The 14605-nt window shown below is 34.1% G+C and overlaps 7 non-coding genes across 7 annotated transcripts; all 7 read left to right on the top strand.

Moving 5' to 3' along the window:
- The first annotated feature begins 3730 nt into the window (after positions 1 to 3730).
- Positions 3731 to 3802, top strand: TRNAP-UGG (transfer RNA proline (anticodon UGG)). Its single transcript has one exon. It is a non-coding gene; the product is annotated as a tRNA-Pro (tRNA).
- Positions 3803 to 4381: 579 nt separating this feature from the next.
- TRNAP-UGG (transfer RNA proline (anticodon UGG)) lies at positions 4382 to 4453 on the top strand. Its single transcript has one exon. It is a non-coding gene; the product is annotated as a tRNA-Pro (tRNA).
- Positions 4454 to 5884: 1431 nt separating this feature from the next.
- TRNAP-UGG (transfer RNA proline (anticodon UGG)) lies at positions 5885 to 5956 on the top strand. Its single transcript has one exon. It is a non-coding gene; the product is annotated as a tRNA-Pro (tRNA).
- A 1315-nt stretch (positions 5957 to 7271) lies between these two features.
- TRNAP-UGG (transfer RNA proline (anticodon UGG)) lies at positions 7272 to 7343 on the top strand. The gene has a single exon. It is a non-coding gene; the product is annotated as a tRNA-Pro (tRNA).
- Positions 7344 to 8918: 1575 nt separating this feature from the next.
- On the top strand, positions 8919 to 8990 carry TRNAP-UGG (transfer RNA proline (anticodon UGG)). Its single transcript has one exon. It is a non-coding gene; the product is annotated as a tRNA-Pro (tRNA).
- A 1568-nt stretch (positions 8991 to 10558) lies between these two features.
- On the top strand, positions 10559 to 10630 carry TRNAP-CGG (transfer RNA proline (anticodon CGG)). The gene has a single exon. It is a non-coding gene; the product is annotated as a tRNA-Pro (tRNA).
- A 1158-nt stretch (positions 10631 to 11788) lies between these two features.
- Positions 11789 to 11860, top strand: TRNAP-AGG (transfer RNA proline (anticodon AGG)). The gene has a single exon. It is a non-coding gene; the product is annotated as a tRNA-Pro (tRNA).
- Positions 11861 to 14605: the final 2745 nt, after the last annotated feature.

The raw sequence follows: 14605 nt of genomic DNA, 5'->3' as shown, positions 1-14605 counted from the left end.
ATATTGATGCATAATTGATGGGAATTATGGCTACTTTCAAATCATTTTATCCCAACTTTAAGCAATGTTCCGATGCCATGCATACATACTATATTTACGTATAGATAAATTAATGCAGGAGAAAAAAACCAAAATCAAAGAAAAAGTAAGGAAAAACAAATACTACTCTATATTGATGAGGTATACTCATGAATATGCTACATAATGTATTAAAATGGGTTTAAATGACCTCATTTATCAAACCAAAGGAGAAAATGAAAGTAGAAGTAAAAGTACGAGTGTTAACAATATAATTACAAAATATTAATATTTTAAAAATAATTTAAGTTTCATGTACTCATCGGTCAAATATAGTAGTTAAAATAATCAAATATAGTATGTATATTATTAAAAGTTAGTACCTGAATTATCAAAGATAGTATTTTTGAAAAAAAAAAAGTATATAAAATACTAATTATTTTTAAATAACTACTTTAAATTTGTATTTTCTAAATTTGGGTTCTTATGTTTTGTTTTTTTGTTTTTTTTTCATATGAGTGTATGAAATCAATCTTTTTTTTTTTTAAATTGAAACCAAAGTCATAATTTTGAAAAGACAATTTTAGTATTATAAAAGTTTTATTAAATATAAAAGAACTTATATTAGTCAAAATAAAATTTTTATAAGAAACAACATTTTTCTAATTTTCCCATTAAGTTTTTTTTAAAACCATAAATTAACCAAATATGCATAGAAACCTTAATATAAAAAAAACATTTTTTGATTTCTTATAAGCCAGTTCAAATACAAGCTAATATATATTTACTTGTTCTTTACAAAATTGATTACTTAATATGGTATTAAAAGTGTCAACTAAAGGGTTTCATTGGATAAGGAAGGTCTAGGGGCTAGCTTGGTTTAAATCATTTGTCAAGTTAAGTTTGTATTATTATTATTATTATTATTAATTCATCATTGCCACAAATAATATATTTCTTTTTTTCATGAAAAGTAATATGATAACAAAGAGAAAAAAACAAAGAGGGAAAAATTAATTCAAAGTAAGATGGAAGAAGGGTGGTGAGATGTAAACAAATCATTGAGAATGACCTTTTATTTATTTATTTTATTATTTCCTTTAATGAAAGGTGGTGGAGCCAAGTGTTGATTACAAGCATATTTTCCCATCATGGCATGCTTGCTTTCTTTTCCTTTTCTTCCTTTTTTTTTTTTTCTTTTCATTTAATTGGATTAATTTCTTCATCATATGAATAGGATGAGATTAATCTTGAATCAAGGGTGCATCATGAAAGTAGTCCATTTGATAAATGATCATGAATTGTTGGACAAATCACTAGTGGGTCAGTGACATAGGTAGATCACCAATAGGTGAGGGAATCAATTTCAGCCTGAATAATAATATATGGTATACCATAGTGTAATTATAGTATATTAATTATTGGGTTCTTTTATCTTCTCCTAAAAGTTTGGTCATGTCAAGAGGTCTTCTATTTGGGTCCATCTGGCCCATATTAACCTAACCCACGTGCCCGAGCCCAAGACCAGGCGGTCCATCAACTTTATTGAGGATTCCATTCACTCCTAGAAGATAAATTTTAGGCGTTTGGAAGTGGTTTTACCTTACAAATCAACTTTTTAAATTCAAGGTTGTTTTTTTAATTGCTTGAAGATATTTTTCTAATCATTCGAAGTCTATAACCACTTTAATGTTAAAGAGATTTGTTTCTAATAAAAAATAAGTTTGAGGAAAAAAAATGGTTTTAAAAAAGTAACAAAAATACAACTTCAAGCTAAAATTTAAGCAAGACCCCGTTGAACATCTTTAATAGTCATGGTAGATGAACTAGCATCTTTACATGCTCAAAATTATTTATGGATGAATAAGAAATTGAGCTTAAAGTGATCTATCTGATTAAAAAAATGTTGTGATAATTTTATTTTATTTTTTTAAAAAAGTAATCTTATTTTACACACATATTTTTCTTAAATAGAAAGATGCGAGAAAAATTATAATTTTAATTAATTTATAAAGGAAAATTATATTTGCATTTCTCAAACTATCCTATTTATACAACCATTTAAAAATTTAAAACTATCTATCCTATAATTTTAAAAATACCCAAAACATCCATTCTTGTCTCCTTCCTTTTTCTCTAAACCTATTTTTTCTCAACCACAAACTTAAGAGAAAATCGTTTTCTCTAAAGCTCATATGATGGCAGAAGAATATTTGAAGCATGTTTATAGCTAATTGTAAATTTTTTTATGCAATTTTTTTAAATTCATATAACATACTGCATGGATTTCTTTTAGGATTTATTCTTAAAATCTTTAAATTTTGATGACAATTTTCAATCTTTTACTTAAAAAATCCTTAAACCTTCAATGTAGACTTGACATTGAGCTCTCTTCAAATCTTCTTGTGTGTAAAGTGTTTTAGGGTCGTTGAGAAATCATATTTGATATCATCCCTTAATATTTTAAGAAGAAACATCATTATTTTGATAATAATCTTTGTAATTATCCAAAATTAAAAATGATAATATTTATTTATTATTATTTTAATTTATCAAAAAATTTATTTATTTTTTATTTTATAGAAAGACTTTGTCTTCTTTATGTGGACCCATGTGATATATACCATAATCTTATTTCAAGATTTAAATGATACATGGAAAAAAGTTTGTATGTCATAAATGTCACATTTGGGACATATGGTTTTACTTTTAGTTGAAATTAATAATGACAAAGTCTTTTTGCTTATTAAAAGTGCTTTGTAATGTGTGATAATCATTTATTTAATTATTTCTTTACTCAACACAAGTGTCAATTAAGAATGGGTAATTTATTGACATGTGACTTTTAGTGAGTACACAAATTATACCCTTTTTATGCTCACATAAGTATTGAGTTGACTTATAAGCTAATATGGGCTTGGACTTATGCCCACATGCATGCAAGCCCAATAAAAAAAGTTGGTTACCAACATGAAAGGGTATGTTGTGTCTTGTATTTAGACACAATGACATGAATCAAACACCCAAGCCTAACCCCACCCCCAAAAATGACATTTCTAGTCCAATCCAAGGGACATATATCGCCTAAGCAATGCTCATCATGTGATTTGGAGTATCGTCTAAGCCACATGCAAAATTCGTCTCAAAGATATAAGTCATCTAAGAGAGACAAAATTCGTCTTAAGGACATAGATTGCCTAAATGAGGTAAAATTTATTTTAAAGACAGAGAGTAAAACTTAACCTCAATCAACATATTGTTTGTAAGTTATTTTATTTATTAAAAAATCTATATATTTATTATTTAGACAACAATCGTAAGACACATTTTTATTTGTAATTTAGATATTAATAAAAAAATTGGTCTTCATGTCATCTCTTGTAACTCCTATTGTTGCCTATGGTGGGATGCTTGAGAAGTCTACTAGCATGAACTTAAAAAGTTGTTCTACCTCATGACTTTAATCTTGCTCAAGGCTTATACAAGGATGCCCCCTACCTCAAAGAAGGGTGAAATTGATGTGCAAGTGTACTCAATCGTGCAAATATAAAATTAATGTAACTTCATGTGTAAGAAATATTAGGGAAAAATAATGCCTAAGGATGAGTTACTCAAAATGATGGTAGTTGAATATTATAAAAACCTTAGTCTTTATTGGCTGCCATGGTATTATACTTTAAAATTTTATCTCTTTTTGGATAACTTCAGTGGTGGGCATTTGGTCTAGTGGTATGATTCTCGCTTTGGGTGCGAGAGGTCCCGAGTTCGATTCTCGGAATGCCCCCGCATTTTTCTTTTATGAATATTATATTATATATTTCAGCCTAACTTCTAATTCACCCATCACCTACCTTCAAAATTTTCCTACTTCCTTTTTGTTCTTTTTTTCCCGAAGATTCTGAGTCAATGAAGCAAGCGGCAGCAGCCAATTATGACCATCAGCCAACCACCCAAAGGAAAGGAAAGGAAAAACAAACAATGTTGACAATTCACAACCAAATGGCCTTTTCTTTTCTTTCCTTCTTTGGTGGGCTGTCCTTTTTTTTCTTTTTTAATCTTTTTTATTGGGGGTGGGGGTGTTAACTGCTTGATTAGTGCATTGCCTACGAAAATGGCATCTTACCAACTCAATGGGAGGAAGGAAACAATAAAAGAAGAAAAGAAAATGTGTAGGAAAAGGATTTCTGATTCAAAAAGTTGTCTGATGCAATTAGGTGAGCCTTTAACATCACTCCATCTACACTGCAAATGATCCAAATTCTATAACCAAAGAGTATATATATATATATAGTAGAGATTAGCAGTGACAAAACCCACAATAGTAGTTAACTGAAGTTTGTAAATGTGATCATCAATGGCAACTGGGCATTTGGTCTAGTGGTATGATTCTCGCTTTGGGTGCGAGAGGTCCCGAGTTCGATTCTCGGAATGCCCCTCCACCTTCATCCATTTTGTTCTGTTTTTAAACATTTGAGCAGAGTACTTTAATCAGGAATTCATTTCCCTGCTTTTAATATTTGAGCAATCTGACCAAAGGGGTCAACCCAAAACCTGCAACCAAAAGTCTTCATTAATGAATTTATATAAGAAACACCCATTTGAAGTGAAATTTAAGTAATCAAGTAACCTTGATAAAAGATGACAGTATTAGGAAGAAACGATTCTTATGGCTTTAAAATGCATATACATGATTGAGTGGAGCTGACTATATATATATATATATATATATATATATATAGTGTCAGGAACTTCTTCCCCAGTCCAATATTGAAATATCACACAACTTCTATTCTTCTAACCAATTGATTTTGGGCAGTGAGAAGTTTCTGACAGTCCAGCTGCACTGCTTTATACAGCTGCCAAAAGATTCTGTTCTTGAGACGTCACATTTTGATTTTGGGCTCTCCACCTAACTTTCCTCTCAGCTGCTCCTCCTTTCAACTACTGCACCAAGCATTCTAATTCGGTCTTGTAAGAAGGAGGTAAATAGGCTTCATTTTTGGGTCAAAGGAACACACTTTAACTTTGTAACATACTTTTTCTTTGGATCAAGGAGACACACTTTGACCCCACGAAAATTCTCTCTGATTTTCCTGATTTTTAAAAGTTGGTCTGCATCCCAGTTTGATCATATTTGAAGATAGCATCCTAACAATGAACAGCATTAGAAAGTAAACGTTATGCAGAAGCTACAGCAAAGTAGATTTTGATTGAATGCCACCCTCTGATAAAAGAGGAAATTGTCAAACTATGCAAGCTTTTTTGTTAATCTTGCCATGGGAACAAACAAGAACTAACCATCCAGCTCACTTTGTTTCCCAAAGGCAAACAGTATGTGCTGGCTGCAGAGAAATCTTAAGCAGGAAAAAAGGAAAAGGAATATTTTGGAAGAGAACAACCTCCAAATTAATGAAAGGGTTTCAAAATAAATTTCTTTTTTCCTCTATATTCTGGGCAACCAAAGAACTAAAACGATGAGATGGGCAAAGAATTGAGTGTGCAATTACTTGGTTAGGAACTTAGGATACAATTTTACTTTTCTGGTTCTTGCTATCCAGGGCCAAATCAACTCCTTGTCTCTGAAGGATGCCACAGGGTTTGAGCCTATGAAATAGGCAATATAATACCAACAGATGTTTTGGGTTCAAAATATGAGATCCAGATGTAATTTTATCATGTTCTACATCATCCTGCTAAAGACATTGGCATCACAAAATACTAAATCTCAGGTGGTGGGGCACCAAGAAGAGTAAGCTCCTTCAGATGAAGGTAGTTTCGCTTAAAAATTAACAGGAGCAGTTGGAGATCAATAGTGACTGATCCCTTAAATTTGATCAGAATCAAAACAACACATACATCAATAAGTGGGCATTTGGTCTAGTGGTATGATTCTCGCTTTGGGTGCGAGAGGTCCCGAGTTCGATTCTCGGAATGCCCCACTTTTTATGTGGAATTAATTCACCTGTACTTTTTCTAAAAAAAAATAAAATAAAAATTCATTGACCCATACAGTAGAGTTGTCAATTTCATTGTGTTTTAAATACTTGAGCTAATCTGATCTAATGTCAACTGAAGAACTACAATGGAAAATTTTGTTGAGAACAGAAGTCAGCATGCCCTGATATCCTTTGTCAATGAATTAATAAGGAACAAGCATCACCTGCCTCAACCTAAGCACATACACTTAGTCATGATTCTAGAAAAAAAGGAAGCAGGCATTCATTTGAACAAAAAAATTCAAGTACTCAATCAATTAAAACCAGAAAAATTTGACAACTAGAGCATAACTAGAACATCCTTTCTTACCAAAGTAGGTGATTTCGGGTCATAGGAAGTTTCTGGAAGTCCAGCTTCACTGCTCCACATGGTTGTCAAAAGATTCTGTCCTTTCTTGGGATGTGGCATCTCATGTTTAGGAGCTCTCTACCTAACTTTCCTTCAGCTGCTTATCTATTTTGAAAGTATTCTACCAAGAAGTCTAACCCAGTCAGCTTGTAAATCACATATTTACAAGCAGCCTATTATTCCAATAAATTAAGAAGAAAGAAAAATCAAACTTTGGGTTAATGAAGCATATTTATAATCATACAAAGGAAGTTCTTTACAATTTTCCTGATGTATGATTTTGCTTTACAGATGATCCACATTGTGATTTAATTGCTCTTGAAAATAGCATCATAGAAGCTCAAGATTTTGAGGGTAGATCACCATCTGATGCAAGAGGAAATTATCAAGCTATATGAGCATTCTGATTAAGTGTCATGGCAACAAAGAGGACTCAACCTTGCAGCTCATTTTGTTTTTCTGCAGGCTAACAAAAAGCTCTGTTGCCGAATGTTAGGAAGAAAAGAAAAGATGGCAAAAAATATTTTGAAGCATACAAACTCCAAAACTCATGAAAGATCTCAACCTTAATTTCTTTGTTTATCCATGGTTTGGGTAACCAAGAAGCAATGGAAAATGACCACGAGCTCAGAGTCCTTAGTGCCATTAATTGGCTAGATTGCAATTTTATTATTCTGGTTTTTGCTATCCAGAGCCTACTCAGCTTCATATCTGAAAAGGCCACCACAAAGTTTGAATGATGAGATAGACAATATAATATTAACAGATGTTTCAAGTTAAAAAAATGAGATAATTTGTATTTTCATCTCAGCACTGTCCTGGTAGAGATACTATCATGATGGAGGATGGGGGAAAGGGAATCCATCAACACATTAAGTAGAAACCAAACAACATAAACATCAACAAGTGGGCATTTGGTCTAGTGGTATGATTCTCGCTTTGGGTGCGAGAGGTCCCGAGTTCGATTCTCGGAATGCCCCACATTTTTTTTTTTCAGGAAGTCATTTGCCTGTACAGATTTTTATTTTTTTATTTCTCACTTGCCTATTTCATTCTGTTTTAAATGTTTGAATATAGTACTTATCAGGAATCATTGACCTGTATTCAGTACTCTATTTCATTGTGTTTTAAATATTGCAGCAATATGATTGAAAGTCAACTCAAAACCAGCAAGAGAAACTAATCAGGGATCAGTGACCTCACTGTGTTCTGTTTTCTGTTTCATTGTGTTTTAAATATTTGAGCTATCTTACCTAAAGTCAACTTAAAAACAGCAAGGAAACTTTTACATAGGTCAGATATAATTATGCACTGACAAGATTCTTTATCAATGAATCAATAAGAAACAAGCACCAGCTGTATTGGCTGTAGCACACAAACTTGGCCATGATATTGGAAAAAAATTGGAAGCAGTCACACATTTGAGGAACAGGCTCAAGTAATCAATCAACTAAAACCAGCAAAAGTTTGTCAGAACCAAAGTGAAGTAGGAAAACAGGTGTGCCATTCATTCTTACCTAAGTAGGTGAGATCAGGTTATGGGAATTTTCCGGAAGTCCAACTGCCCAGCTCCACATGGTTGCCAATAGATTAGTCCTTTGTTGGGATATGGAACCTTGTGTTTATGCTCTCCCCCCAATTTTCTTGTCTGCTGCTCATTTTTCCAAGTACTCTACCAAGCATTCTGATCTAGTCAACTTGTACACCTAAGAGTTACCAATGAGATGCTCCATCAGTATATTAAGAAGTAACAGACTTTTTCTTGGATCAAAAAACATGCTTGTCATAATACCCAAAAAAAAAAAAAAAAAAAAGTTTCCAATGATTCTGCTTGTGTAAAATGATTTCTCTTCTCATACTGGAACTGCATCCTGATTTATATCTACTTGAAAATAGCATCTTAACCTTTCAGTGCACAACAACATTGTAAAGTAAGTAAATTAACAACCGCGTGGAAACTAAGCAAACAAAACCTCAGTAATTACTGAAGATTTTGAGGTTAGGTCACCACCTAATGCGGGAGGAAATTATCAAGATACACAAGCATGCTGATTAATCTTGCCGTGACAACAAATAGGATTTGATGTTCTATCTCAACTTGTTCTTAGAGGCTAACAATATGCTGTGGCTGCAAAGATCTCTTAGGAAGAAAAGGAATATTTTACGTCATACAACCTCCAATTCATGTAAGGTTTCAAATTTAATCTCTTTTTCCACCACTGTCTGGGCAACCAAGAAGCAAAGCAAACTGGCCAAAGACTCAAGAGACTTGGATGCCACTAATCATTGTAGTCCTGGCTATCCAGGAACCAAGCAACTCAATATCCAGGCCATCATAACATTATGAGTCAATTAGGTAAACATATAATACTAAAATCCGTTCAGGTTCAAAATATCAGATACAAATCTCAGGGGTGGCACCAGGAAAAAATGGTTGTTCAGATGAAGGAGGTTCACCTTAAATTAACAGTAGCTACAGGAGATCAGAAGTGATAAATTCCTAGATTTAATCAGCCACATTGATCAAACACTGAACAACATAAACATCAGCAACTGGGCATTTGGTCTAGTGGTATGATTCTCGCTTTGGGTGCGAGAGGTCCCGAGTTCGATTCTCGGAATGCCCCATTTTAATAACAAGCTCATTTAACTATATATTTTCAGTTCTCTACTTTATTCTAGTTTAAATATCTGAGCAAAGTAGACTGACCCAAAGTCCATCTGCAATAAAAATTTTAACTAGTCAAGGTTTAACTGTGTTCTGACAGGATTCTCCATCAATGAATTGAAGAGAAAAAAGAAGCAATCAATATGAGCAGACAAGAATTAAACCTGAAACCTCATTGTCAACACAGAGCAGGGAAAACTGTCTGCCTCAGTTCCAGAACATACCCCTAAGCTCAATACTAGAACACATGGAAGAATTTGTTCAGTGTCACATCGCCTGAACAACCAATTCAAGGACTTATGCAGGTAAACCTATTAGAAGTATGGGATTAAAAAAAATTAAAAGTCAGTGTTTCTTGTATAAGTAGGTAATTTCAGGTCATAGAAAGTTCCTGGCAGCCCACCTTACTGCTCTACATAGTTGCTGAAAGTTTGTCTTTTCTTGGATGTGGAATCTTTTGGTTGGGCTCTCCACCTAACAGTCCTATCAACTCATCTCATTTTCTTCAAGAACTATGCCAAGTATTCTGATCCGGTCAACTTGTAAACCAAGTCATTACCTGTGAAGATACTTGGTCTTTAAATTAAGAAGCAGGACTTCCTTTGTTGGTACAAGTAACATATTTTGAATATCCACAGAAGATTCTTGATGATTTTCCAAAGTAAAATCATTTTTTTCAAGATGATCCACATTCTAATTTAATAGCATCTTAACAGTTCCATGAATGACAACATCACAAAGTACCAAAAAATAGAGGCTACAGCAAACAAAATCCAAGTTAAATTTTGAGGTAGCACCAAGGAAAGCATGTGGAAAGTTTCAAGCCATATGAGCATTATGATTAATCTTGCATACAGGATTTCACCTTCAGCTTACCTTGTTTCTCAACAGGCTACTGGTATGGTTTGTCCGGCTGCTGAGAAATCTGAGAAAATAAGGAATAGCAATATTCTGATTCACACAACTCCAAGTTCATACAAAATTTCAAATATTAGTTTCCTTTTCCCGGAAAGAAACAAGAAAACCAATATTTTGAGTCATACAACATCCAAATTCATCTCTTTACCCCCATCATCTAGGACAACCAAAGAAGCAAAGTAAAATGATGAGAGACTTGAAGAATTAAGTCACTCTAATTTGGTAGGAAGGAATTTTACTTTTCTAGTTCTTGCTATCCATGGACAGGCAAATTACATATGCAGAGAGGCTATTGGCCAACCCCTAACATCATGAATCTAAACATTTACTTCAGGTTCAAAAGCTGAGATCCATATGTGTGTGGTGTGTACATGTGCATATCATGTATGCATGATTGAGTAACTTTTGAGAATCTTTTGCATCCATCCTGCTAGGGACACAAGCACCACACAATACCAAATCTTCGAAGGAGTGAAGCAAGAAACCATGCTTTTTTAGTTCAAGGTTGTTCACTTAAGAATTAAAAAGAGCACCTACTGGTCTAAAAAATCCCTTACATCTAATAGAAAAACACTAGTAAAATATTGAACAAGATAAACATCAGCAATTGGGCATTTGGTCTAGTGGTATGATTCTCGCTTCGGGTGCGAGAGGTCCCGAGTTCGATTCTCGGAATGCCCCATTTCAATCAGGAATTTATTTAACCAGACAGTTTTATCAATTCTCTACTTTTTGTTTAAAGATTCTGAGCTGAAGTCGAACTGCAATAAAGACCTGAAGTCAAACTGCAAGAAAATAAATCCTTCAACTGGACCAGATAAAGCTCTGTTGACAACATTCTTCATCCATGAATTGAGAAGAAACAAGAAGCAGGTCTAGATATAAAGGTTTGTAGCTCAAAATCAAACCTGCAACCTGATATGATATTTTACTCTTGGGCTTTCCACCTAACTGTCCTGTCAACTCATCCTGTCATTTTTTCAAGTAATGCTAACACAGTCAACTACCAAATAGTTTACTGTAAGGTACTCCATCAATAAACTAAGAACATACTTTTCCATTTGGTTAGAGAAGCATGCATTAGCCATATAGAAGAAGTTCTCAATGGCTTTTCTAACCTAGAATGTTTTTCTTAAAGTAGATCTACATCCAGCATTTCCTGAAAGTAGCATCTTAACCATTCAGCAGGTAACAGAATCATTTAGCAACAATTATGTGGAGACTACAGCAAGTAAACTTCAGTGATAACTGGAAATTTTGAGGGAATGCAAGAGAAAATTATCAAGTGATGCAATCAGTTTGATTAATCTGTCCATAGCAACAAACAAGATTTAATGTTCCAGCTCACCTTGTTGTCTTTACATACTAACAATATGCTCTGGCTGCCTAGAAATTTCAGTGAAGAAAATGGAAAGGACTATTTCAAATCATACAACCTCCAATTCATGGAAGTTATCAAATTTAATCTCATGTTCCACCAGTCTGACAAACCAAAGAAGCAAAGTAAGATGACAACAACTCAGAGACTTGGGCACCATTAATTGGTCAGAATACAATCTTACATTTCTAGCTCTTGGTATCCAGGGATCAAACAGGTCAATATCTAGGCGCTATAATATTTATTAATCTATAAGACAAACAACATAATAATAAGGGCTACTTGGGTTCAGACTGTGAGATCCAAATCTTAGGAGGTTGAGGACACCAAGAAAGCACACTCCTTTAGATGAAGGTGAGTCGCCTAAAAGTTAACAGGAGAAATTGGAGCAAAAGTTACAAACCCCTTCAAATCCAAATAGCCACATTGATCAGAAGATGAAAACATAAAAATCAGCAAATGGGCATTTGGTCTAGTGGTATGATTCTCGCTTAGGGTGCGAGAGGTCCCGAGTTCAATTCTCGGAATGCCCCATTTTTATGAGAAATTCACTCATCTATAAATTTTTTAGTTCTATATTTTCTTCTCTTTTAAATATCTGAACAGACTAGACTGACCTAAAAGCCAAACAAGCAATTATATAAACAAGAGACTTGAGAGATAAACATGCTAGACACACCCAAATCTTGGATTGAAGGCCCAGAACTCCTGTTTATGTTTTGATTATTTCTGAAGCTACATAATAAAATCTGCTCCTGTTGTTTTTGCCACTACTTTTTACTAATATTTTAACAACCAAATGCTCATTAAGTCAACATGTATCAAAAACTAGCAACAGTTACAATTGGTGATAAGAAGCAGGCACATTGATATGGCAAAATATGTACCAACATCTGCACATTTGAAGGTGGATCACCTCAAAGTTATCAGGTGAAATTGGAGCATGAGTTACAAATCCCTTTAAATCCAATCAACCACATTGGTCAGAAGATGAAAACATAAAAATCAGAAAATGGGCAATTGGTCTAGTGGTATGATTGTCGCTTAGGGTGTGAGAGGTCCCAAGTTCAATTCTCGGAATGCCCCATTTTTATGAGAAATTCACTCATCTATACATTTTTTAGTTCTCTATTTCCTTCTCTTTTAAATATCTGAACAGTAAACTCACCTTAAAGCCAAACAAGCAATTGTATAAACAAGAGACTTGAGAGATAAGCATGCTAGACACACCCAAATCTTGGATCCTAGGCCTAGCGCTCCTGTTTAAGTTTTGATGATTTCTGAAGCTACTGAATAAAATATGGTCATGTTGTTTTGGCCACTTCTCTGTACTGATATTTTAACAACCAAATGCACATTAAGTCAACATGCATGAAAAACTATCAACAATTACAATTGGTGATAGGAAGCAAGCACATTGATGTAGCAAAATATGTACCAACACTTGCACATTTGATCTACTAAAATGACTCTTGCTTTGGGTGCAAAATATCCCAAGTTCAACTCTGGATGCCCCACCTTAATTGGTGAATGCTACATTAAATTTTCCTGCTCCATCCTTGGGAACTCAAAAGAAAAGACTTGACCATCACTTAAATATAGGAGCATTTACTCACGAACATGGAGTAAAAATCCACAAAGAGCATATTCAAATCACTCAATCAACTTTACCAACCAGAGATGACCAAAGATAGAATTTGAATAGCAACCCTATTTACAAGAAAACATTTGATTTATTTGGAAATAGCATCAACAAGCATTCTGATTAATCTTGGACTGCCACCAGAACAAGATTCACTTTCAACTCTTACACTGCTTTACTCCAGCCCAACACTAAGAAGAATGACACTGCAGACTACACTTGATTGCTTCTGATGGGTCATCTGAAGCCTGCAATAGAACTTAATGCCAAGACAGTTCCATTCAATAAAGAGAAGAAATACATTGAACACTATTGTGGTACAAAAGATTTCTGTGCTTGCAGAGGCCACAGAAACAACATCAATTTCTCAGGATAAGAATCTGATAACTATAGCAGCCTCAGGTTCAAGATCAGACAATTTCGCTTCCTCCAAATAGATATTCAGAAAAGAATCAATTTGGAACATTTGATACTGGAATGAAATTGACATTCTGTTGGTTCCTTGCTGTAATAGTTTATAGCTTGAGGACAAATCCCTATCTAAGCAATTTGATTGAAAACAAAACCCTATCAAGGCAATTAACTTGAACACAAACCCTAGCCAAGCAATTAGCTTGAAAACTAAACCTATTCAAGCAATCTAATGGCTTCTGAAATTAAGAGAGTATCAGAAGTAGAAGTTTCAAATTCAACCCCTGCTAGCCACACATACACCTCAAAACAGGTGAGGCAACAGGAACAGGTTGCTTCTTTAAATAAAGGTCCACTTAAAAATTAAAAGGAGTGACAAGAGATCAAAAGTGACTAGTCCCTTGATTCCAATCACACACAATGATCATAAGTTGAATATGATAAAATTCAACAGTTGGGCATTTGGTCTAGTGGTATGATTCTCGCTTTGGGTGCGAGAGGTCGATTCTCGGAATGCCCCCACTTTTGATCAGGAATTCCTTAACCAGTGCAGTTTTCTTTTATCTATATTTTTATCTGTTTTAAATATTTGAACAGAGTACTATAACCAGGAATTCATTTCAATATTCGTTCTGTTTTATATATTTGACCAGTGTAGTTTGATCAGGAAAAGGCACTGGACAAGCATTCAGGAACTGGAAAGTGTTCACTGAGGGTTTCACAGCACACACCAAACAGAAATAACATTTCATTTTGTTTCCAATATTTGGGCAGAATACTTTTAATCAGGAATAGCACCAGACAAGCATTTATGAACTAGAGAATGCCCAGTCAGATTATACAGCACCAACCAAATACAAATTTAGCTTGCCAATGACAAATTATAGGAATGAGACTTTGGAAAAAAGGATTATCCCCACCAAACTTTTGGACAGTTAGCATCAGCTTCTTATTTGTGTTCTGACAAATTTTCAAGCTACTCAACAGAATATGCTACTTTTTTATGCCTCAAGGCAGAGCATAGTGATTCAGGACACTTAATTTTTTGTATGGGGTACTTATCACTTATCTTCTCAACAGGGTTGTCTTTCATATACTACTAAAATCTCATGTCTTAGGCTGCAGTCATGACTTCTAGGGATCAACATGTGAAGAAGCATGAACAATTTCAGGAAATCTTTTGGAAGTTACTAATACCACAAGCATTCTTACCCTTTTTGCAAGC

This window comes from Vitis vinifera, chromosome 3, assembly GCF_030704535.1.
Source record: "Vitis vinifera cultivar Pinot Noir 40024 chromosome 3, ASM3070453v1".
Taxonomy (NCBI): domain Eukaryota; kingdom Viridiplantae; phylum Streptophyta; class Magnoliopsida; order Vitales; family Vitaceae; genus Vitis; species Vitis vinifera.
The sequence above is the reverse complement of the archived record's forward strand: the minus strand, read 5'-3'. Positions and strand labels throughout refer to the sequence as shown.